Raw genomic sequence first — 27,280 nt, 5'->3', positions numbered from 1 at the left:
ATATACAATTACTTGGAAACCTCAATAATTCTAATACTTTAGTTAAAAGACCAACTTAATGAGTAAGAACCTTTATCTAGATTCAGGCAAAACTTGGTGTTGCAGAGTGTTGGAATTCCTACAAATAATAAAGAGAATAAGCAGCCAGATATGCACCCCACTTGGCAATGGATGTGAGGATTGAGCAGATTTTAGCATTTCCAGAATTTTCTGGTTTCAGGGTTAAGACATTTGTTCCCATTCCAAACAATGATAAATCATTGACTGAGCTGTATAAAGGTTATCAAAAGAAACTTTTTTTAAAATTGAAATCATTACAACAGGATATCTTTTTAATGCTTGCATTTCTCATAATATGGCACCTAAAGGTTTGCAGTTCCATAAATTTATGAATGTGGGTATAGAAAATTCAGTTCTTCTAAAAAAATGTATTGCACTGTTCGATTGTGCATGTTGTGAGTTAACAGACATTTTTAAGAAAGTACAAGGAGTTGATGAACAATTTAAATAATGAAATGAATACTGTTCATGAAAAGATTACACATTAAACACAATGCATTTGACAAGGCTAATCGGGGAAGGACTGCTCTTTTTCACAAACTCAAAAACGCATGAAAATGCGCTTTATGATAGAAAAGCAAAGAAATTTAAAAGGGACCAGGAAGTATATGATAACGGATCAGCATATCCCATCAATAAATCTTTAAACAGTGTTTCCAAAGTAAAAGCACAAAGATCCAATGATAACAATGGTCTATTTAGAACAGATAGACTTCTGAAAATGGACTCCAAAATGGAAGTAAAATAAGAAGTGCAAGAGGTCATGGCAGCAGAGGAAGACACCAAAACTGGAGTTATCCTGTGAGTTAAATTCTCTAAATCTTTTTAATCTAAGTTCAAAAAATGTAACAGAAGCACATACAAAAATTTAAATAAGGGGGTTGTTGTTGTTTGATCTAGCTGGTCAAGCCAATTTACCCAGAGCCTTATGTGATTTAAAATTATTCATGAGAAAGTAAAATTTACTATATCCATTTCGTATACACCACATGACTGTGTTAATAAGACACTGAAATGTTCCAGCATGTTTAACTACTTTTACAAACAGTGGCTATGTTTGAAAAAACATGTGAGTTAGAAATTAAACAGGTTAATAAGCTTCTCCAAATAAGTTGACAAAATATAAAAGAACTGGTGTAAAAGATTTAACCAAGGATAAAAGTCTATGAAGCCTGATAAGGGTGGGTGTTTTGTGCTTATGGACAAACTGAAATATGAAGAGAAAATGTGCGAGCATTTAAATGACATTTTTTTATCATAAGGTGAATGTGATTGACTTACATAAAGCTTGTAAGTATATTGACTTTGTTTTGTTAAATGCTCTTCAAAGTGCACACATCTCCATTGAACAGTGTGAATTTTTGAAGGTTGAATTCTGAAGAGTTCCAGTGTTGCAATATTGGCTGACATTCCTAAAATTCCTAAAGGCAGTACCAAACCCAGTTTTACACCTATTATATTAATGTGTCTGTGTGTGTGTGTGTGTGGGGGGGGGTGAAACATAACCATTAGTGTTATTTGTGGATGCCAAAACAAAATCATTCATTCCAACTATTCATGGATACATTAGAGACTATTGACCTTACTGGAGCTTTTAAATCAGGTTAAGCTTGCTGATAACAATAATGCTGATATATGGTTATTCCACGTAAGTTTAGTTTGAATGATTTTATTTATTTATTTATTGAGATTTGTTTACCAGGAAAGTCTGAATGGGTAGGAGCCCATTTTCAGCAGAGGAATGTGGAGAAAAGCTGCATAGTATTATAAAACATTTTAAGAATAATTATTTTACAGTCTTTAAAAATAACATAAAAACAAACAGTTTAAATAATTATACCAGATTAGACATAAAATGAAAACATTGGTTAAGAATATATCACATTTATACAACAGTTTAATAGTTAGAGAAATTTTAGCCAGTTTATAGAGAAATTAAAGGTAAGTTAGTACAATTTTCTTCATTTCTTCTTTTTCTTTCTGCTGTTCCCGTTAGGGGCCGCCACAGCAGATCATCTGTTTCCATTTCTTCCTGTCCTCTGCATCTTGCTGGTAAGTTAGTATAATGCAAACAGGAATTGCAATGCGAAGTGAGAGAAAAACAGTCTTATGGTATATTTTGAGAGAAAGTCAGGGAAGAGAAATTGACAGAAATAAGGGAGTGAGTGAAGAAGGGAGAGTAAGGAGATGTAAGGTATGAAAAGGTATTGGTCCACATTTAGGGATGTAGTTTATTTTGGTGATGAGCAAGAACAGAGCCAGATTTTGGCTAGGAAGTCTTTTAGAATGGTTTTGAAGGATGGGATGGAGGCTATTGACCTGAGAAACAGAAACAAGGAGTTTCAGTTCTTAGTAACATGGTACAAATACAGAAAATACTCAGCAGATTTGATAGGTTTGTGGATAGACTTGAGTTTTTGGTCATTTGATCAGAATGGCCAACTAGGAACATAGTTGCGTGAAATGTTATTTAGTGCTGGGCAAGCAGATGGATTCTAGATAATTTATAGGTGGTAAGAAGCTGTGTATATGTATATGTATATATATATATATATATATATATATATATATATATATATATTACTCGATGGGGCAGTTCTAACCAATTTAAGCTTTTTAGTGCTATACATTGGTGGGTTCTGAAAAGGGTATTTGCTACAAACTTAGCAACTTTGTTGTAACATTGTTCAAGTTTTGATTTTTGACATGCCTGAAGGTTAGCAAGGATGGGAGCACCATAAAAAAGTGTGGGGTGTTGATGAGTGTTGACAAGTGTAGCTTTAGTCATGCCAGTGAGAAAGGTTTTGGCTCTATAAAGCATCCCTAGTTTTTGATGAGTTTTTCTTATGCAATTTTGTATATGCAGGTTGAATTTAAGATTATCATTCACTATTATCCCTAATAATTTGCAATGAGTAGTGACTTCAATAGTTGCATTATCAAGAATGAGGACTTTACAGTTTGTTTTTTCATGGGAGAAGGATTTAGGAAAAAAAAATTGTAGTTTTTTTTTTTAAGGTTGGGCATGAGTTGTGTGTTACAAAGTCATGTTTCAGTTGCTATTAAAGCTTCCTGAGTATTTTTTTTTTTGCAGGTATGGCACATTGTCAGACATGCAAATGACTGTTGAGGCATCTGCAGACGGTATTAGGGAGTCCTGCTGTGTGGATGTATGGAGGGTGTTTTGAGAATGTTGAAGAGAAGAGAACAAAATGTGTGGTTTACCTGTGGTGACTGGGAGGTATGGAGAGAGTGCAGAGTGCCATTTTACTAACTCATAACTATTGAACAGTTAGCTTTTGAATCATTGAAGAGTGGGTTGACAGAGACCTAATGAGGACATTTGAAGTAGAAGTTTTCTGTGACAAACTGTGTTGAAGGCTTTGGAGAAGTCTAGAAATAGGGAGGACGGTAGTTTGTCCTTAACTCTAGATTTATTGGCAGTATCTATACAGGTTAGAAGGGCAGTATTAGTACTATGGGAGGGACAGAAGCCGTGTTATGTAGGGGATAGGAGTTTTTCCTGCATGAGATAGTTTAGCAAATGTTTTTGAATACATTTCTGAAGTATTTTGGAGAGGGAGGGTAAAATTGCTATAAGTCTAAAGTTAGTAATGACTGTTGAATTTCCTCCTTTGTGCAGAGGGATAATATGTAAATTTTCCCAGAGAGAGGGAACATGAAAGATGAGCTTAAGCAGTGTCCCAGAAAGTGAGCATGGTGCCTCTGGAGTGAGGGGAATAATGTAACCAAAGCAAATCTTGCTGCTCTTCAAAAGAAGGAATTGTCTAGGATGAAAGGCTTTCTTAAAGAGAGTTAATGCCAAAGGATTAAGGCTATGGATTTGTAGTGTCCTCTGTTATAAATTTCAGTTTAATGCTCAGTTATATGAAAATATATTATATTATATTAAAATGCTCAGTTTCTGCTGCAGCTTGTACCTGTGGGTGGGTGGGGTGGGGGGAATAAAAGGGAAGTGCAGTAAGAAGGACAGAAATAGCATAGCAGACACAGATATGTACAAATCTAGCCACTGTGTGTCCAAAACCTAATAACTTGAAATAATTGTTTTGTTTTTTAATAACAGATTATGTCTGTGTGATGCACTGCAGTGTGCAAACATGTTGTTAAAAAAAAAATTTTAAAAGTGTAAAAACGAAAATTAGTAGTATGTGACAGTAATGCATTATAGGACCCTGCGAGGAGTATGTACAATAGTAGACTGCTGTGGAGGCAGGACCTGGAACTGTGTAATTCCCAGGCTGTGTGCATGGATCTCTATGCAAAGGAGATGGGGTAACTGAATAGCACAAATGGGTATCCATGTCAGCAGATCCCATCCATGTACACAGAGAACCATGTTGGTGTTCACATAAGACATAGCTAACATCAAAAGGAGGTGTGTCCGCATCTTTTTAAGCTCATTGGAGCACAGCAGTGCCTGTTTGTGTGGTGAGCTGTTCTGCTGAGCTGGGTGTGTGTGTACAGTGTCTGCTAAGCTTTGTTTCCTTCGGGGCACATGCTTCAGTGGGTTTGATCGTGTTTGCATGGCACACCGCTGTGCTAAGCTTTACCTTTCATGGGGCCATGTACAATGACTGCTGAGCATTGTCTACTTTTGTGACGCATGTTTGCATGGCATGCCACAGTGCTGAGTGAGGAAGGCTGTAAAAAAAAAAAAAAAAAAGCAATGATACCTTAATTACTGATGATCCCTGCTCAACTTAAACTAGGGCCATTAACAGTCCTTAATGATGTACTTGGCAGGTGCAATTCATCATAGGTAGCCAATCACAAAGGCTGCACCTACAGCAGAGCACTATAAAAGCTGCAGAAACCCTACAATCTGATTTCACCCCCACACTCTGCACCAGTGGAGTACAGACATGGGACTTTTAACTGAAGAAATACTAGGGGTTGCTGCAGGTCTACTACATATTTATTGTGCTAGATGCTGAGGTCAATGCTGCTACTGCTGATGACCATAGTCCTAGACTGAGAAGGAAAAGAGTGTTCTGGGCCAGGGTAACCTTCCAGGGGCTGCATGAGCTGGAGATTATAGAGTGCTACAGGGTGGACAGGAAAATACTACAAGAATTCACTAAGCTCTGCCAACCACAACTCAGATACAGAGCCAACGGAGGGGAATCCATCCCAGTGGAAACAAAGGTATGTGCAGCTCTTAGGATACTAGCTATGAGTAAATTCCAAAGACCAACTGGGGACATGATGGGGGTCTCACAGGGATCAGCATCCAGGGTACTCCACCAGTTCTTGGATGCCATGTTACCACATGTCAGTGACCACATTTATTTTCCCCTCGCCCCTGAGGTGAGGGCCAGCAGTATGCAACACTTCTACCATGTAGCACACTATCCTAAGGTACTAGGTGCCATAGATTGCACTCATGTACACATCAACGCACCAGCCCGTGAACAGGGTAGAATCTATGTCAACCACAATGGGCACCACTCCATCAACTGCCACGTTGTGTGCAATGCACAGGGCATAATCTGAATGTGTGTGCTGGCAGCCCTCTCAGTTATCATGACTCCCATATCTGGCATGCATCACAACTGTACCAGATGTTTGCTAGGGGGGGATATCCCACATGGTCATTTACTGGGGGATGCTAGCTATCTACTGGAACCATGGATGATGACATCCATTAGAAATGCACACCCACCCACCAAAGAATGCCATAATGAGGCACACGCACAAAGTAGGGACATCAGAGAACATGTGTTTGGGCTGCTAAAGTCATGGTTCCAGTGTCTCAATATATCTGGTGGAGCCCTGCAGTACTCTCCAGCCACATGTGCACACATGTTCACAGTATGTGCCATGCCACATAATATGATCCTGTGGAAACAGCCGCAGCAGTATCAGTAAAGGGAAGCAATATACAGCCTCCCACCAGTGCCTAGGTCACCACAGCCCACTCACAGGGGGACTTGGAGGAGGAAACCCCTGAGGTTGTCCCTGTAGGCAGACATAGGCATGCCCAGTATGCCCTGGCCTTGGCCAAGAGACAATGGATAGCACATGCACTGACAACCTAGGGCCCTAGGGACTGACACCATACTCCAACTTGCATACATATTAGTAAAAATGATGCCAGCCAGCCCACACAACCTGTACCTCACCATGTATTGGCTGTGGACTGTGTGCCTCAGAGTCATCCCCGAACTATAGGTCTCTTAACTGCTGCATTCACAGGGTAAGTCACACAGTTAATCACCACTTGTAAGAGGTACTAGTATATGATAGCATATGTGTGGACCTCCCACATGTTTACAAGGGAATATAGTGGATTACTGGGCTACTTGTAGAGATCTAACAGCCACTTGGGACAACAGGTACTCTGTCCAATAGTATATGCCCTATAATATTCACCAGGCCACATGGCTGGAAACTCCAATACATTATTTAAGGGAGATGCCAAACAGTGGGGTCACAGAACAGTCACACAATTGTGTATGCCAGCAGAGCATGGGCTGGTCGTCCCCCACCCCAGACTGATCAGTGTACCCATACAACTGCTGTAGCAGTATATCTGCAATGATATATCAACAGACCACCCAATTCCAAGGCTGTGACATAGAACCAGACCACACGTTCTATGTCTCCTATAACGCAGGGGTGACACTGTATGCTGTTAATTGTGTGATGAATGACATATCCCTGTCTGGCAGCCTGTGTGGCTCAATAGGCTAGGGACATTAGCATGGGTGATGGTGTTGATGGTTTGAATCTGGCAGTAGCCACATCTTTTGCATTTGAGGTAGTCTTATGGTAGTATTCCCACATACTGTCATAACCCCTCAATCTGTTACACAAGAAAGCTGGACAAAGCCAGAGTGAATGGGGGGACAAAGGGCCAAACCTACAGACAGACATTATACATACTCCGAGCAACCTAGAAGGTGGCTAGTCTAACAGCAGGTTGCAACCGGTCAGATTAGCTGCAGGATGTAAAGGCCATCATTTAAATGTTTCAGCAGTTACAACAATTCAGTGACTGCATTTTACATTATATTGCTGGAAAACCACAAATGTATGAGGAACTGAGCAGACATATGGGGCAAAATGCTGGACATTCTGCAAAAACATATACAATGAGAGGTATGTAGACTGTCACCCTGTGTGTGGTGTTACATCATGTACCCCAGTCACATCATACCTCTCAACTTCTTAGAGCAAGAAATCTGGCCAAAACCATGAATAAAACTGGGACAAAAGCTCACAAATAGGGACAAGTTTTAAATATTGTTCTTACAAACATAGAAAGTTGATAGAATAACAGGTCTTGCATTAGCATGAATCTCCTGATGTGTATGGAGTCTGAAACTCATATGTCTGTCATTATTTATTAACTTCAGTCTTCAATGCTTTGCCACTAATTTGCCAGAAAACCTCAATGTTATGTAAAATGGACCAAAAATATGAGGCAAAAAATCTGGACATTCTGTGAGGCTCTGTACAGTTGAGAGGTATGAGTCACATATTAAGGTCAGCAAACAGCTGGGGAATGCCTTGGACAATATCAGGGAAGTAGTGTACTGTGGTAACAGGTGCAGCAGTTAATGGCCTGCAGCACACATAATCCCACATTGGAGTACAGTAGCTCTGGCCTGGAGTCACCTTGTAAGTACTGACAGTCACACTGGGCATGCTCCTACACTTAGCTATCTTGAGCCCAAGTCTGTTGCCTCTTCCGCCCAAAGACCTGCTATGTGGAAATATGTCTGTATATACATACAGCAACTTATACATATCTGTCTCTCCCTATCCCCCTCATGCTTGATTAGTGTAGCTATCAGTATATGGCACATATATATATGAAAACAAGACAGGGGTCCAGGGAAGTAAATAGTGAGGGAAGAAATAGTCAGGGAATTGTTATGGCTAGGCTTGTATAGGCCCTTGGGCTGATAGCCTAGTACCAACCTATGAACCTATATATATAGCTAAATAAAGTGCAATCATACATAGACTCTCCACATATATCTATATAACCCATTTATGTAACATACACACACAACAATTAAGGAGACATCCATGCTATACACATTTATCTAAATATGTGTGGGGATAGAGGAATGTCCCCACATACCCCGGAATGCTGGGGTTATCTGCCCTTACACATCACAACAGTTGTCAAATGGAACCAGACCAAGGCCGCAACAGTACATAATCCACTCACCCACAGACCCTTGTGCCTGCGGAATGTCACCCTGTAGACAGACACAGGTGAGCAGGTGGTGTAATGTACATTGGTTGCAATGCATGCCTTGGACATGCAATATTGTCCCTGGCCACATGTCCACCCATCAAACTGCAAGCAGCCACATATGGCCATACTGGTAATTGCACACACATAGCAGGGATATTATCAGGTATCCCTTTCCTAGGACACTAGATACAATAACAGTACCAGGCAATATCACTCTGCAGACCCCATATGCTGTCTAACACAAGACCACTTTGCGTATTCCACAAGTACTGTGCCTTTATCCACATATACAACAGACATAACCTGTGGCATGTGTGATAAGCAGTGTGAGCTGTAGTGTGTTATAGTAGATGGGTAGGGGTTCTAATCTCACATCATCTCACATCATCCTTGTGTGTGTGAAAATATATCCCCTTGCAGCACTATAGACATGCCCATTTGGCCTATCTCTGTGTAATGGATATGCGTTTTAAGGCAATGTGACTATCTGCTGGCCTCTAAATTGCCCTCCTCCACATAGGCATAATTGATGTCTGCCACCTTCTAGATTTGTAAGTTCAGAAAACCCAGGTGACACGTATTGAGGGTAGCAGACCTTGTCATAAAGTATGAATGCATAATTACACTGACTGTCCCCATTGTTCCTGATACACTATTATACATATATGCACCTAGGGAGCCATCCACATATACTGCCTTACCTTGCTGACATCATATTTTTGCTGTGCTGCCATGCCATCCTGTGCTACTGTATTGCCACCATTGTTTCACCCCTCAGACACCTGGAAGAGACACATACACAGGTCCATGACACACCTGTCATTCTGTAACACTACCACCAGTCTAACATCATGCAACAAAGATACACAAAGTGTGATGTGTAAAAAGAAAAAAGACCTTGGGTGTCATCCACAGCTTCAGGCTTCAGACTGTTAAAACACAATTTATTAATCGCTTAAAAAGTGAAGCTGACAGGATGTAAACTTCACTAGAATATGGTGAACTGAAAAAAGTTAAGTATCCAAGCAGTTGTCATCCACAGCTTCAAACTTCAGGCTGTTAAAACTCAATTTATTGAAAACTTAAAAAGTGAAGCTGACAAAATGCAAGCTTCACTGAGATGCTGAAATAATTAGCCTCATAATTAACATCCACAACTTCAGGCTTCAAGTTGTTAAAGCACAGTTAATAGATGCTTTGTAAGCAAAGCTGACAAAAACATATACTTCACTGGAGTGTAAAAAGCTGATGAAATTGTCCAAACGATGAGCGCTTTTGGCAGATGCCTTCTTCAGATCATATTTTTCAGCATCTCAGTATTCTAGTGAAGTTTACATCCTGTCAGCTTCACTTTTTAAGCGATTAATAAATTGTGTTTTAACAGTCTGAAGCCTGAAGCTGTGGACGACACCCAAGGTCTTTTTTCTTTGTTCATTTGTCTACCCTCGGTGTCTTTAGTAGTGGTGAGGAGAATTTATTTCTTGTAAAGTATGATGTGTAGTCATGACACATGCCAGCATACAATACCTGTAGTGGCCACATCAAGTGACATGGCAAAACAATATTGCACTGCACAAGTACATGTAAAGTAATATAGTCACCCTGTGTATCAGACACATATTTGTTTTTCCCTGCATCAATGGCATGGATGACACGGATGTGGCACAGGTATCATCACATACACAGGGTGTGGTGTGGGGATGCCAGAGTGTGTTGGACCTGCTCATAGGTCTTGTCCAGTTGGCCAATCTGACTGACAGCCCAAACAAGGACTGCTCACAATGTCACCCACTGTTCCCAATTGTGTCTACCCCTGGACAGCAAGATCTGATGGTGGTGTCTCAGTCCATCCAGGATAATGACATTCTCCGCAGTTGAGAAGGGCGTGTGTGTCTCCTGCAGTACATGGTTCCTGAAAGACATCAAGAGGGGAACACATTACAGGAAGAGATACGTGGACATCCACTATGTGCAGATCCAGCACACCCATAATGGCCTGTACTATCCACTGCTCCCTCACAGGTCATACCCCAGAGTCTGGCAACACAGTACATGTGTGGTTATCACCAAGATAATAGCAATACTGGGATATGTCCCTGTGTGCTGTGACAGATTCTGCTGTATGTTCCTACACCCATCACTGCAGTCTACAGTGGTGTGTCAAAGTAAAACACATATAAAAAACACATAGAGGCTGTATAGAGTGTGGGGTACATTTCTAAAATTTTCTAGGTACAATGTTAAATGCTATATAAAAAAGCATAAAAAATACTAGATAACTGGAACATCAATGCTTCAAGGCCCTGTTTCTAAGAATGATTTTAAAGAAACCTTAGAGTTTAGGCCAGGTCGTCTGTCTGCTTGGAACTTAATAATCCATTCTTGTTCCAAAGCTGGAACTTAATAATCCATTCTTGCTCCAATTATCTAGTATTTTTATGCTTTTTTATATAGCTTTTAACATTGTACCTAGAAAATTTTAGAAATGTACCCCACACTCTATTCAGCCTCTATGTGTTTTTTATATGTGTTTTTATATTTATATTTATATATATATGTATATTTTTATACCTTAAGTATTATTATTTGGTGTATTGATTTTAACATGGAATTGATTGGTTGACACCATGATGCATCACTATTTAAATGAAGTTTTAACTGCTATAATTTGTCTGATGAAGCAGAGAGGACTCTGTGAAAGCACTCACATTTTTTCTAAATAAAGAGTTATGTGCCGTGTGTATCCAGCGAGTTTTATTTTACTTTGCTTCTTCTTTATTATCGCTGGTTACTTCATCCAGAGTCGAGAACTTTATTCCTGTACTGTGGAGGCAATCTCCCACTAATATGTCATGCAGCCGCTGTCGGACAAATAGCAGTGTGCTATTACAACAACTATATGGGGGCAATCCAGCAACACCAGTGTACCACAATGAAAGACAGCAATGCAAACCTGCATTAGTATATGTTCCATGTAGGTAACATACCTGTCATCTATACAGATGTTTGCAGACTGTCAAGATTTTTGCCATAGTCTTGGTCATTTTCACACAAACTTGTTGATTTCTGACAAATAGTTGGCCAATCATTGATGGCTGTTGTCAGAAAATAAAGACAGACATCTGAGCTTCACATGTCATACCCTTCAGAACACAGTTATGCTACAGTACTATCAGTTTAGTCTATTCAAGTTCTTACTTTGTACGAGCAATACATAAACACTGTCGCTGAGTTTGGGCTTTTGTCCTCCCATTAATTATAGCTTTGTCCTGAGTTCTTGCTGTAGGAGTTTGACAGGTATGTTAGGCATAGCCCTCAACCAAACAGGGACAAATGTCAACAGAAACAAGGACTTAGCCAGAGTACATCAGGGACATTCAGGGTCAGGTTTGCAATGTTAGAACTAATTATGCGAGACATGGACAAAATGAGAGGATGTAAATTACAGTACATCATTTGACATTACAGGGATGTACGCCCTCCCTTATTGTCACTATGTACTTTGTGTAATCCACGAGCTTTCCTACAACAGCTGACCATTGTAGGTGGGATTGAAATCAGGGACAGTTGAGAGGCATGCGTGTAGGTGCAGGACAGCAGAGTATCAATGACATGTCATTACTGTAGGTCTAAGACAGGCTTACTGCTGTAATCTCTATTCCCCATACCTCCATCCTCCCATCCACATCCTGATATATTAAGAGATCTATTACATACCTGGTGGAGTGCAGTATTCCTTTGTTGAACTTTGCTTCCAGTAATCTTTTGATAATACACTCTCTGTGTGTCTTAAGTCTCATATAGACCTGCTCCCCATAAACAGCTGGTTGTCTTTTTAAGGTACTGCTCATTAACAAGGAACTGCCTCTGCACCAATCTGTGGCTAAGAATTGCTAATTAGAGCCAAAATATCTGTATTGCACTATCATTGGCCAATGACATGCCACCACAGTGCAATATATAAGGCCTTCTTGTAGGCTTTGGCCCCTGTCTTTGCTATTGAGATGGACATTACTGAGGTTTGGAGACTACAGCATCACAGAGGGTAAGTGCAAACACCGTCCACTGTAGAGATTTATGAAGTATGTCCACAGTTTTGCCTCATATTTGTCATCAGTGTCCCATACCATTGTGGTCATCTGGCAGTGCACTAGCAATCATTGTGGGCTGAGGTCAGTAAGAAGAGACACATGTGTGTCACACTTCATACCCATCAGACTATGCATGCCAGTGCAATAGCTGTTATTCTATCAACTTACTATTTTTGTAGGGGCAAATTGTTAAACATGTCCCTGCCTCTGGGACTTTTCCCCACCCCCCATTAAGTATGGCTGTGTCCAGATCCCTTGTTCTAAGGGGTTGGGAGGTATGGTAGGTCTGTAGCAGCTACCTTTACATACAGCTGTCTATGCTACAGGCTGCAGCTGCTGCTGCAGCCTACAGCACATATATTTGTGTGAACACTTTGGTGGACAGCAAGCTGTATGTGTAACTGTGGCAGCTGTGTCAGGCCTGTTGTTATGGCAGAGCCAGGGTAAGGGTACTCTATACAGTGCAATTGGGGCAGGTGCTTAAGGTACGTCTGTTATGCAACAGTGTGACTAACAGAGTAGTAGGTGACATAAACTTAGGCTAAATGGATATGTATATCGTGTCTCTGCCTGCAGGCCTTTGTCTTGCAAACCTGTGAGAGATGCACTTATATAGCCAAACTGGAAGCAAAGCTCTCTTCACCCAAGACTGGACTAGACAGTCAAGAGGAGAAGGTAAACACTTGCACCACACCACACTCATCACATAGTCCCTCAAAACCTACACCACCAAAACACACACATAGAAGCACAAAACTCACACCTACATTCACGGAGGCTCTCAATAAAAACCTGCCCAAGCATCAGGGACCTCCAAAGCAGAAACGCAAGCAAACTCCACCCCCCCCAACACAACCCAAATGACACATAGCCCACAAACTCAGTGTGCCACTCAACCACAGCCCATAAGGCATAACAACGTACCCAACACTCTAGTCATAGGTGACTCTATAGTCAGGCATACTCATGTTCCACTCACCAGGCTAAACAAGGAGAAAGTTACTGTCAGCTGCCTGTCAGGTGCCAGGATCTGCCACATAACCCACGCACTCAGGTCACTCCACAACAAGTACAAATATGACACTGTCATTGTCCATGTTGGTGTGAATGACCTGAGACGTACCTCCCTGGACTACATGAAAAGAGACATAGAGGAGCTCTCTGATTTTGTAGCCCAGGCAGGTATGACCCCAGCCCTGAGTAGCATCCTGCCATCACCCAGAATGATACCACAGTACAAGGACAAAATGATTGACTTCAACAATTGGCTAAGCTTCTGGTGTCATTTTAAGGGGATCCAGTATTTGTCTACCTGGGACGACATGATCGACAGACCACGATGCTTTGCCAGAGATGGCTTGCACCTGTCATCCTTGGGATTCCAGATACTGGCTAAGGCTCTTGCCACCCCTATAGTGCCTTTTTTAAGCAATGTTCAAATGACAAATTCATCACTGTAACAGGTACAAGCAAGCAAAATCTGAGGGTAATGCTACTCAATGCTAGAAGTCTAAACCTCAAAATGCACTCACTCGAGGCACTCCTTAAAATGGAGAACATCGACATCTGTGCAGTGACAGAGACCTGGTTCAAAGCTCCAGAGAGCACCCCTGCATTACCAGGCTATAATTCATACCACATTTTTCGGCCACCTAACCCAGAACGAAGTACTAAAGGTGGAGGCGTGTCCATATTCATTAAGAATATCCACACCTCCAGGTTAGTTGCACAGCATAATGCATCCAAGATTATCCAAGTGCAACTAACTCTGGGCAAGACTGCAATCCAAATTGTAGATTGCTACAGACTCCCTACCATGCCCCAGGATTCCCACTCCTCATTTCTTGATACACTGGAAATATTAGGGTACAACCCAACACCCTAATAATAGGCGATTTCAGCTACCCCACCATTAACTAGGAAAACTACTCATGTACCAACTCTTTTGCTCAACGTTTTCTGGAATTCATAAATTCAAACGCCATGGATCAACTTATTCGCATCCCCAACCAGGGGCAGCAATATCATAGACCTGGTCATTACCAACATGGGCAACCGGTGTTCCACACCAGAGGTCAATTCCTCGTTGGTCAGATCCGACCACAAGCTAATCACCCTAGACATCCACATCCTGCCCCACCCCCAATTAGGGAAACCACCGTAAAAAACTTCTCCAAAGCCAACTTCACACTTCTTAAGACAGAAGTGGCAAACTTCATGACACTCATGCAGACGGACAATAGAGGTACAACTGCTGAATCCTACACAAATGCACTTTATAAGCACTTACACAAGTGCATGGATCATGCTATCCCTAATAGAACCAAGATGCTATCCTCCAAAAAAAGGAAGCCAATCTGGTGGTCCTCTGCCATAAACAAACTCTACAACAGAAGAAAGAAACTGTTGCAAAAAAGAGTAAAATCCCATGACTGGAGGAACTCCCTGGTCAACCTCAGTAAGATGCTGAGATCTCTCATAAAATCCTCCAAAGCTAGTTACGAAAACAAAATTGCCACTGACTCTAAAGACAACCACAAAGCATTCTATAGCTATGTCAAAAATCTCAATGGCAACACTCACATCTGCTCTGAGTTACAGCACAATGGCACTAAATATACAGAACCAACTGATATTGCCAACATTCTGGCAGATAGGTTCAGTACTAACTTTACCCCCCTCTCACCCCCTAGAGGGCCCATCTCTATATCGGAAGAATGCAAAGTTCCTGTAATCATGACTGCACAGGTAAAAACACACTCTCCAAAGCCAAGAACACAGCATCCATGAGACCTGACAATATCCCAGGCTGCGTTCTACATGAACTGCAGAATAAACTGGCACCCTACCTAAGTACCATGTTCAATCATAGCCTCACCTCAGGCTTTGGGCTCAGGGCTGGGAGGGTGGCCTAATGGTTAAAGGTGTTTGCCTTACAAACACAAGGTGCAGGGTTTGAGTCTCACAAGGGAAAACTGGCTAGGCTTAAAATGGCTCGCAAGGGCAGTTAGTTTAGTACTAATCTATGAACCTATGAACCTTTGTGCCCACTGAATTGCACACCACAACGGTTATCCCACTCCACAAAGGGGGAGCCATGACGGACCCCGGGAACTACCGCCCCATTAGCCTGATGAGCCTGGTCTGCAAGGCCATGGAACATATCATCGTGGAACTCATAAACAAAACCATTGGTAATCTCCAAACTCTGGACCCTACCCAGTTTGGATTTTAAAAGGCAGATCAGAAGCAGTCACCAAAGCCATAGATGAGGGTAAGGTGGTTCACACAGCTTATCTAGATCTCGCCAAGGCTTTCAACACCATCCCCCACTCTGGAATTATAGATAAGCTCACTAAACTAGGTATAAATCCCTATGTCACAAGATGGGTTGCCAACTAGCTCATGGACAGGACCCACACTATGAAAGTAGCAGACTCCAAATCCGACTTCAGACCAGTGACATGTGGAGTACCACAGGGTTCAGTCCTGGGTCCTCTCCTGTTTGGTATTTACTTCTCTGAAGTACAGGCTAACACAGAAGGTCTTTGGCTACCAACATTTGCAGATGACTGCAAACTAGGAGCCATAATCGAAACTCCTAACGATGTGGACAAACTACAAAAGGGCCTCACTGAGACAGATACCTGGTGTCAAAGCCATGGCCTGAAGCTCAATGCCAAAAAGTGTATTGTCATCCCCTTTGGTAAAAACTCTGTACCCATGAACTACCATATAAGTGGTAGTCTTCTTAATGCCAAAAGCGTGATAAGAAACCTTGGGACACAGGTGGACAGTAGTCTCTCCTTTGATAATCACATCACCACAGTGGTCAGGAAATCCTTCTACATGGCTCACCTCATCATAAAAGGTTTCTCGTCCAGAATTATAGATAAGCTCACTAAACTAGGTATAAATCCCTATGTCACAAGATGGGTTGCCAACTAGCTCATGGACAGGACCCACACTATGAAAGTAGCAGACTCCAAATCCGACTTCAGACCAGTGACATGTGGAGTACCACAGGGTTCAGTCCTGGGTCCTCTCCTGTTTGGTATTTACTTCTCTGAAGTACAGGCTAACACAGAAGGTCTTTGGCTACCAACATTTGCAGATGACTGCAAACTAGGGAGCCATAATAAACTCCTAACGAACGTGTGGACAAACTACAAAGGGCCTCACTGAGACAGATACCTGGTGTCAAAGCCATGGCCTGAAGCTCAATGCCAAAAGTGTATTGTCATCCCTGGTAAAAACTCTGTACCCATGAACTACCATATAAGTGGTAGTCTTCTTCCAAAAGCGTGATAAGAAACCTTGGGACACAGGTGGACAGTAGTCTCTCCTTTGATAATCACATCACCACAGTGGTCAGGAAATCCTTCTACATGGCTCACCTCATCATAAAAGGTTTCTCGTCCAGAATTATAGATAAGCTCACTAAACTAGGTATAAATCCCTATGTCACAAGATGGGTTGCCAACTAGCTCATGGACAGGACCCACACTATGAAAGTAGCAGACTCCAAATCCGACTTCAGACCAGTGACATGTGGAGTACCACAGGGTTCAGTCCTGGGTCCTCTCCTGTTTGGTATTTACTTCTACACAGGCTAAAACAAGAAGGTCTTGGCTACCAACATTTGCAGATGACTGCAAACTAGGAATAATCGAAACCCTAACGATGTGGACAAACTACAAAAGGGCCTCACTGAGACAGATACCTGGTGTCAAAGCCATGGCCTGAAGCTCAATGCCAAAAAGTGTATTGTCATCCCCTTTGGTAAAAACTCTGTACCCATGAACTACCATATAAGTGGTAGTCTTCTTAATGCCAAAAGCGTGATAAGAAACCTTGGGACACAGGTGGACAGTAGTCTCTCCTTTGATAATCACATCACCACAGTGGTCAGGAAATCCTTCTACATGGCTCACCTCATCATAAAAGGTTTCTCGTCCAGAAAAAAAAAAGCCATTGTTCCTCTCTACTCATCACTCATTAGACCCATTATAGAGTACAACGCCCCTTTTGGTATGTACCTCACAAGACATCTACAACAACTAGAAAGGCCACAGAAATACCTTCCAAAGAGGATTACTGGCCTCAAACAGATGCCCTATACAATGAGTCCGCAAAGCGAGGTCCTTGTCGGCAGACAAAACCAAACACAAGAATAAAACAAACAATTCAAACTCACACTCCATTTAAAATCAGGGGCTATGTTACAGTTGCTGAGGTAATTTATAATTATCCTGTTGTCAGTATCCCAGAAAAACAGGGGTTAAAACATCTAACATTAGAGATAAAAGGACATAACAATAAAGTCCTTTAATTCTCCTGCAAAGGTATTTATATATACATATATAGTTGGTCCTGGTAACATAGTTGTGGCTATTAATTATTATGTTAATTTTCATCTTCACTATTAGTTTTTTAAAAAAAGTTTATTTTATACATGTTTTACATAATTTCATATTTTAGTTATTGTATTAACTAACTACTGTCACTTTAAAAGCTGATTGCTGCTCTGAGAAAAACTTGATGATGTCATTTCCTATTTGTTTTGATTTTAAATGGAGTGTGAGTTTGAATTGTTTGTTTTATATTCTGAAGATGATTGCCGTGCGTGGGGAAAAAAGCGTTTTTTAAAAAAAAAAAGCGGCTGCGGATCATTGGTTTGTTTTCGTTTCTTTAGATGCCCTATACAGACCATCTCAAAAAACTCCAGCTTTACTCCGTCGCATATAGCCTACTCAGAGGTGATCTCTGCCTAACATACAAAGCTATGTCAAACCCAGAGCTGTTAGACATGCTCCACTTAAAGAAATCCCAATCTCTCTGAGCTACACACTCTAGGGACCTAAACCTTGTCACCACAATAAACAGAACATGCTGGAGGGATAGATTCCTGTCCCAGAGACTTCCCATACTCTGGAACAGACTACCTATCTATGTCAAACAGAGCTCTTCATTAGCACTCTTCAAGAAAAATCTTGATGATTGGATGGGAAATAGGAAATTCACCCCAGGGATCACTTCTGTGGTTCTGCTCAACAGGGGCACAGGAAAATAATTTTCTTGGGTGGCGAAAGCCAGGTTACCTTTTTGGCTAGTCTTATATAGGCCCTAGGGCTAATAGCCTAGTACCTACCTATGAACCTATGAACCTATGAAAATGAGGTAGCAGTTAATTAAGTAGCAGTAACCTGTGGGGAGTAAGGTTGCATGACTCATTCATTACTTGCTGTCTTTACAATAATGTAATTGAAGTGCGACACAGCACTGGATTCGAACCCAGGACTTTGTGTGGCAAAATGCACAGCATACAAGGCATTTAACAGACTGAGCTACTGAGAGACTGCAAATGCATATGTATTTGCAGGATATATGTGCACATATACAGGCTGTGAGAAACATTTCTACATCCATGAGTATTGTGTAGCTTTATATGGTTGTATTTCTGCATCAGGGTCCGAGTCGTACATGTACTTTGCCATTGCTGCCTTAGCAGGTGTCTTTCCACAAGTTGCTGATAAAAGGGCACACATGCCTTACTTACATCCATTAGTATGTCTTCATTATTTATTATTGCACCATAGTCCATGGTAGACTTCCAGTTTTCACATTAGTTTTTTATTTCAGTTACATGTGTAATGTCTGTAAGTATGTTTTGCTGGAAACAGCTACTTAACCTAAAGCCTGTGTGTGTAGTGGGTTAATGCAGTATGCTGTAGTTGAAAGTGGCCTGGATTCGACACTTGGCAGAGGTAGTTATTTTCTACATTTGAGTTACAATGTACTAGACACATATTTATTTACTTACTTAACAACTGTTTACCGGGAAAGTCCGACTTGGAATTTGCCAATTTTTAGTGGAGGCCCAGGGAGAAGTGCTCCAGACGCATGCCTTTGTAACATTGAAGGAAAACAGATCACCCAGAGGAAACCCACACGAATGCAGGGAGGACATGCAGACTCTGCACAGAAAGAACCCCAGACAAGAATCAAAATGGAGAACCTCTTGCTGTGAGGTGACAATGTTAACCGCTTTACCACTGCACCATCTGTATAAACATTAAAGCTCTTTAAAGCTCATTTCAGCTGAGCTAAGTGAAGTGGCATCACAAACTTGCACTAGAAAATATAAATAAAAGAAAAAGGGGGTGATAGGAAAGTGGTGAAATGGTGGAGCAGGGGGAAAACTATGTAAAAAGCAGATAGGGATGTGCAAGATGGATGTAGAAAAAAAACATAGCTATCCATTTCTTGTACAGAAACAGCTGTGCATTTTGACAGGTTTTGTAGATTAATTTGGACTCTCAAATGCCAGAGAGAGGGGTGAGGACAACAAAAATGTCTTGTCAAGCCAATTGGACCAAATTAGTTGTGTCCATTGGATACTTATGCAAAATGGAGATCTCTCTATGGGGCAAGATTTTTCTGCTGGACAGGTACCCTTTTTTTTTTTTTAAGTAGCGAGTGGAATATTGGGGAAGGGACATAGATACATGTGGGAGGGTAAGTTGGGTAGGAGTGTATGCTGTAGCAGACAGTCAAGACAGACAAGACAGCAGACAGGGGTGGTGTGTGACACAAGAGGGGGGTAAACAACTTGGATGGGGAGGATGTTGTGGAATCAGAGTCACATGCACCTCCAGGTGGCAGTAGCATGACTGACATCTGCACCCATGGGCAGTCAACACTGCTCCTTCACTGCCTTGATGGTGGTTGTGCTGCAGGCTTGATGCCAGGGCTAGCCTTCTCCTCTAGGCTGGCCAGTGTGCCCTCAGTCTGGTGCAGGCAATGTTCATACATCTGATGAACGATCCTGCGTACCATGACTGGCAGTTCTTGTTGGGTAACTGCAGCCCCTCTGCCTCCACTACCTGGGGGAGGCCAGGCCCCTCCCCTGAGGCAGTTCCACCCAACTCCACAAGTGGTGCAGGGAAAGTGGAGGAGGCACCATTGGGTTGGATCTCAGATGTGCTAAGACCCAGTGCCACGGCCAGTTGAGGCAAGGTAGGTGGATCACTGGGAACTGGCCTACGTTGATTTGCTTTGGTGATGAATGTATAGCAATAAGTATGGGTTAGTTATGAACAAAACATAGTTAGTAATAACAGCATGCCAGAACAGTGGAAATAACCCAATTACATATCAATACATATTATGTGAAACACAACAATACATGACAGAACAGTCAGTATGTTAACAGCATGCCAGTAACAGTTACAGCATAAGGCCAACAAAATAGGTAAGTCACTATGTTATGTTAATATGCAACCATTATAATACATAACAACAGTAATACACATGTCCCAAAATACAGGTAATTTAACAGCATATGTGAATAGTAAACCATAACCAATCGATAACAATAACAAATTAATGAAGATAAGGGGTGGGGAGAGAGAGAAAAAACAGTCCATTAGTACCATTATAGGCTATTTACTTGACAACAGTACTACTATCTAGTCTATGGGTCTGTCCTTTCTTTATGTGTACAAGTCCCCTATGGCTGCTGTAGCATGTACATACCTCTCAAGCTATTCACACGGGACAGTATGGGCCAAGCAGTAACAACTGCAGGTACACAATTGCACAGAACACTGGCACATCAGATGGACCTATATAACTACCAAGGTGTACTGTGGGCTGATGTAGTCATACTTTGCAGTTTAGGTAATCATTCCAATGGTAATCCTGTGACAGATGGATTACACACTACTAATTACATTACATGACAGCATGACACTTGAGTGACATGTATGTGTACAGTATAGAAACTAAACAACTATCATGCCTTGCTTGGCAGGCATGGGGATAGAACCCAATAGCAGTGACTGCAGAGGACATCTGCATGGAATGTATGAATTGGCTGCAGAAATTTTGAACAGACACTACAGGCATACAGCCATACCAAGATTAGACATGTTATTTATTTTATTATTATTATTATTATTATTATTATTATTATTATTATTATTATTATTATTATTATTATTATTATTATTATTATTATTATATGCATTTCCTTTATGTTATGCTGTACTTTCACATTCTTGCTAATGATTTTAACAGTTTGTGACATTTAAACACACAATTATTTACTCATAATATGGGCTACCTCACTTATTTACCTGTAGTTCCTGTGGAGAGAGAATCTGTAAACATTACATAACTGGATTTGGATCCTGGTCTGTGTGTGGTAAAATGTACAGCAAACTGAGCTACTGAGTCACCACTGATAACTAGCTGACTGATATTTGCCTAGAGTTTACTTGGAATCAATATATGACCTGATAGTAGTACAACAGATGTATACTAGACTGCAGTGACAGTAGAACACACATGCATGAAATACAAGCATGACAGAGATAGTAGGTAATCTATATATTAATATATAGAATGCAGGTGCACACAATATATTGTTACTGGTTTGAAATATCTGTGAAGTCAACAAACAATATGAGATCATGGAGTGGGTTACCTCACCCATATACCTTGCTTACCTGGTGTTTGTGGATGACAGAGCATTATGTAAAACTATGGGCCTAGAAACAGCCTTAAAATATATGTTTTAAATACGACATTTGTCAGCCATTATATTTGCATTATACAGCTATGACAGTGTTATACTTGACTGTAGCACCTAACCTTATAGCCTGAATGCATACAGTTGTACTGCAATGGTTAAATCAAGACAATTCTGGTGTACACAATGTACCTTGGTGTTTATGGCATTGGTTCATGTTTTATTGCAGAACAGTTGGCATTATTCACTTCTTGACGGACATCTCTAATTCCACAGTTATTGCATTACAGATTTTATTGTATATACTTTAATGCAGTATCTGGTACAGTTTTGAACTTTTATTGGACAACAGTTGTCATTATTCAGGTCTTGCAATACAGCTGTACTTCCAAAGTTATTGCACTACAGATGTTATTGTATATACTTTAATGCAGGTAATGGTATTGTTTCATATTTTTATTGCAGTACAGTTGGCATTATTCATTTATTGCACTACAGCTATGTCTACATTTATTGCAATACAAACTTTACTGTATGTACTTTATTACAGTTAATGCTTTACTCTTTCTTGCTTGTTTCACTACAGTTAGCATAATACATCCATACTCACCACACTCATGACACAACCTGGTCAAGCATGTGCCTTGAAGTTGTGAGCCCTCTCCTCTGCAGCTGTTGGGAGAGAAGCACACCGTTACACATACCAGTTTAGCAGACATTCAGATTAGATATTGATGAAAGAGAGGTAAAAGTACTTACCTACACATGGGACATTCCCTGCCTGTAATTCTTGGACCCAGGTGTACAAAAAATCCCCCTTTCATCTTTATAGGTCATCATGGTGGTGACAACAATGCTCACCTGTGCTGGGGATACCAGTTGCACTGATGAGGTCTGTTGACAGCTGGTCCCAGGCCTCCGCCTTGCACTATGAGCCCTGGTAACCTCCCTGCAGAAGCTGGTCTTCATGTTTTTTTACTAGGAGTCTGACCATGACTCTGGACTCCAGAATGCCCCAACACTGTGACAGAAAGCACGGACCCTCACCGACACCTGCCATAGTATCCTTCAGAGACAGAACTCCTATGGATTATGCTGTATTCCTGCCTATTGGGCTTAATATAGCCTGTTTTCCTATTCTTACATGCCATTGGGCAAGATTTAAAAATGTGGTGCATCACTTATCAGTGCACAAACCAGCGCAGCTGAGCTGAGCAGTGTGAAAACTCAAGGACCCATATGCTTAGCAGCACACAAACCAGCCAAGCAGAGCCAAGCATTGTATAAACATTTTCTGCTATTATTGTGTTTATGCAGCGCATAGCAGGTCTTAGCAGAGCTTAGCGGAGTGCAGTGGGCCAGAATTTAAAAATAATTGGTATAATTTATATTTCAAAAATAAATGCTTTTTTCTTTTCCATGTAGTGAAGCCCTGCGCCTTCTGTTCATGAGGCTGTACCTCTGCCTGTTTAGCTATGAGGATATGTGGAATTCTGCAATACATTTACATATACCTCTGAACTATCTCTAAGCACTGCTGATCACTGTGCCATGCCATGCAAACTCACTCAGCTATGCTTAAACATGACCTTTAAATAAATAATTAAATGAATCTGGTTTCTATTTTTAGATATCTGGCAGGTGTCTCAGTGCTGCTTAGCATTGCTGCACTGTGCAAACATCCTTTTATTTTTAAAAAAGAAAAAAACACGTAAAACAATAAAATAAGCATTGATATAATACAATTGGGCTGTGCAAGGAGTGTCTTACTCATCTGTGGACACAGTTTTCACTACACTCCCTACACTAATTCAATAACCATGTTCCACTGCTCTCTCTCGGGAATTTGCCATGATTAATATGCATGGCGCACTGCCGAGGGGGCACCGTGTACACTGAAATGGTAACATTCCATGTAGGCTCTACAATGTGCCTACACGGATATTATTAAATCCTGGGGAGTCAGTTTTTACATGAAATTAAGGGGTTGCACAAAATATGTCTTCATAACACAATAAAATCAACTTATTTTAGGTCTGAGTCATTTTAACGTTATTAATAATGAGGACAAAACCAGACAACCAAGTACAGCTATGGCAACTGTGCATAGGTAGCGAATCTATCAATAATGTTAAAGTGATTGAAACACCTTAAAGGGCAAGTCTGATCATTTCAGGTTAGCAGCTATGGCAACTGTGCATAGGTAGCGAATCTATCAAAATAATGTTAAAGTGATTGAAACACCTTAAAGGGCAAGTCTGATCATTTCAGGTTAGCAGCTATGGCAACTGTGCATAGGTAGCGAATCTATCAATAATGTTAAAGTGATTGAAACACCTTAAAGGGCAAGTCTGATCATTTCAGGTTAGCAGCTATGGCAACTGTGCATAGGTAGCGAATCTATCAAAATAATGTTAAAGTGATTGAAACACCTTAAAGGGCAAGTCTGATCATTTCAGGTTAGCAGCTATGGCAACTGTGCATAGGTAGCGAATCTATCAAAATAATGTTAAAGTGATTGAAACACCTTAAAGGGCAAGTCTGATCATTTCAGGTTAGCAGCTATGGCAACTGTGCATAGGTAGCGAATCTATCAAAATAATGTTAAAGTGATTGAAACACCTTAAAGGGCAAGTCTGATCATTTCAGGTTAGCAGCTATGGCAACTGTGCATAGGTAGCGAATCTATCAATAATGTTAAAGTGATTGAAACACCTTAAAGGGCAAGTCTGATCATTTCAGGTTAGCAGCTATGGCAACTGTGCATAGGTAGCGAATCTATCAATAATGTTAAAATGATTGAAACACCTTAAAGGGCAAGTCTGATCATTTCAGGTTAGCAGCTATGGCAACTGTGCATAGGTAGCGAATCTATGAAAATAATGTTAAAGTGATTGAAACACCTTAAAGGGCAAGTCTGATCATTTCAGGTTAGCAGCTATGGCAACTGTGCATAGGTAGCGAATCTATCAAAATAATGTTAAAGTGATTGAAACACCTTAAAGGGCAAGTCTGATCATTTCAGGTTAGCAGCTATGGCAACTGTGCATAGGTAGCGAATCTATCAAAATAATGTTAAAGTGATTGAAACACCTTAAAGGGCAAGTCTGATCATTTCAGGTTAGCAGCTATGGCAACTGTGCATAGGTAGCGAATCTATCAAAATAATGTTAAAGTGATTGAAACACCTTAAAGGGCAAGTCTGATCATTTCAGGTTAGCAGCTATGGCAACTGTGCATAGGTAGCGAATCTATCAAAATAATGTTAAAGTGATTGAAACACCTTAAAGGGCAAGTCTGATCATTTCAGGTTAGCAGCTATGGCAACTGTGCATAGGTAGCGAATCTATCAAAATAATGTTAAAGTGATTGAAACACCTTAAAGGGCAAGTCTGATCATTTCAGGTTAGCAGCTATGGCAACTGTGCATAGGTAGCGAATCTATCAAAATAATGTTAAAGTGATTGAAACACCTTAAAGGGCAAGTCTGATCATTTCAGGTTAGCAGCTATGGCAACTGTGCATAGGTAGCGAATCTATCAAAATAATGTTAAAGTGATTGAAACACCTTAAAGGGCAAGTCTGATCATTTCAGGTTAGTTGGTGAAAACACAATTTCATTTATAAAACATTTTCTTTCTTTTAAAACAATATTGGAATATAATACTGTTGAAATAATGCATGCTTCTCAAAAAAATATATGGTACAAATAAATGTAGCATTTTCTATCAGTGAGTGTAGGTTCATTAAGAATGTACCATGTTACTAATGCTGGTTTTGAAAGAAAATATTGGTGGCCCGGTTCATGTTATCTGCCTTTAAGATAGAATTGTTTATTTAGAAAGGTATGCCTTGTATGACAATTTTTATGCCAGAAAGACCACCGGGTATCTTAATCAGAGAATTTATGAACGCAAACATGCTCAAAGGATGAGAAAAACTGATAGTACTTTATACAAACATTCTGTTATCTTTCAACAACACAAAAATGACTATTTTTTGTTTTGGATACATATCCTTTAGAAAGAAGAGGAGGTAATATAAGCTCTTTTTAACAAAAATGAACTTGAGTGGCATCTCTTATTAAATGCAGGGCCCCCAGTTTAAATGACACCATTTCTATTACATGTATTATAAAGTTGAAATAATAAAACAGAAAGCATAGCTAATGATTTCTTTTCTATGACTGGTCCAATGTGTCATATAACCCTTGTGAAATTGTTTAAATGGTGTGTGTGTATTTTGTAAGTGTTTCTTCCAAAGTTTAATAAAAGAAAAAAAATCACTAAATTAATTAATATAGGTTTGTAGTTCTTTGACTGCAGTACCTTTTCAGAGTTTTTTTTTCACTTGCTTATTCTAAGTGGTGGTTTCTGATATTTTTATAGGGAGTTCTTGTTTATTGTTATTCTTTGGATGCTATCCTCCATTTATATATTTAATATAAAGTCTGCTTAGACTTCCTGTATGAATGCACATAATATATTTTCTAGTCTGTTGGCAAAGATTGACATAAGAAATTTGCAATCAACTAACAGTAACAACAAGCCATATACTGTTTTAGTAAAGAAGAAGTTACTGTGTATTTCTATGATAGAGACATGTTAAATGTAGTTTTATTTTCTTTGAATACTTTCTGCAAAAAATGTACAATTTTTGAGGTAATAGTGTGTATAACTCTGAGGTGATGACATAGTTATCTGGAGCTTTGTTTTTCTTTTCTTTTGTTTCTTTTCCATTAACCTTTTAACTTGCTGTTTTATTTCTGTTGTATAAATTGTTTTTTCTGTTTTGTTTTTGCTCCAAAATATCTTTGTATGTTCTATTTAAAAAGGCATTAATTGCCTTTGCCTTTTCTACACTACTGTTTTGTGCATTAATTTTCTCATAGTTGTTTTTAATACAGTCTCCATCCTAGAATTTAAACAACAGTGGAACTTAGCCAAGAAATTAATAACTAAAGATTGCAAAACCTACTGCAACAAACTCCAATCCATGCACTAATCCAATCCAAAAAAAGTTTGGAAATCCATTTCTTCCATTCTTCACCATGGTAATAAAAGCAACCCATGCCCAGACCCTGCTCTTACCAGCTTAGAAACTGCCACTAATTTAAACCATTTCTTCATAGATTGCATAGCAAAATTATCCTCCTCCTTCCCTGACCACCCCTCCCCCTACCAGCAAACCTCCTCCTACCTCCCCCTTTACCCTAAAACCCATCCTCACAAACAAACACAATAAAAAGACTTCTCCATAAGCTAAAACCTCCTCGTAATGCACCAGACAATCTACCTCCCACCTTTCTCAAGCAATCTGCTGAAACCATAACCTATCCCATATCTATTCTCATAAATA

Source organism: Protopterus annectens, chromosome 11.part0 (assembly GCF_019279795.1).
Source record: "Protopterus annectens isolate FY-2018-M chromosome 11.part0, PAN1.0, whole genome shotgun sequence".
Lineage (NCBI taxonomy): Eukaryota > Metazoa > Chordata > Ceratodontiformes > Protopteridae > Protopterus > Protopterus annectens.
Note: the sequence above shows the minus strand (reverse complement) of the source record.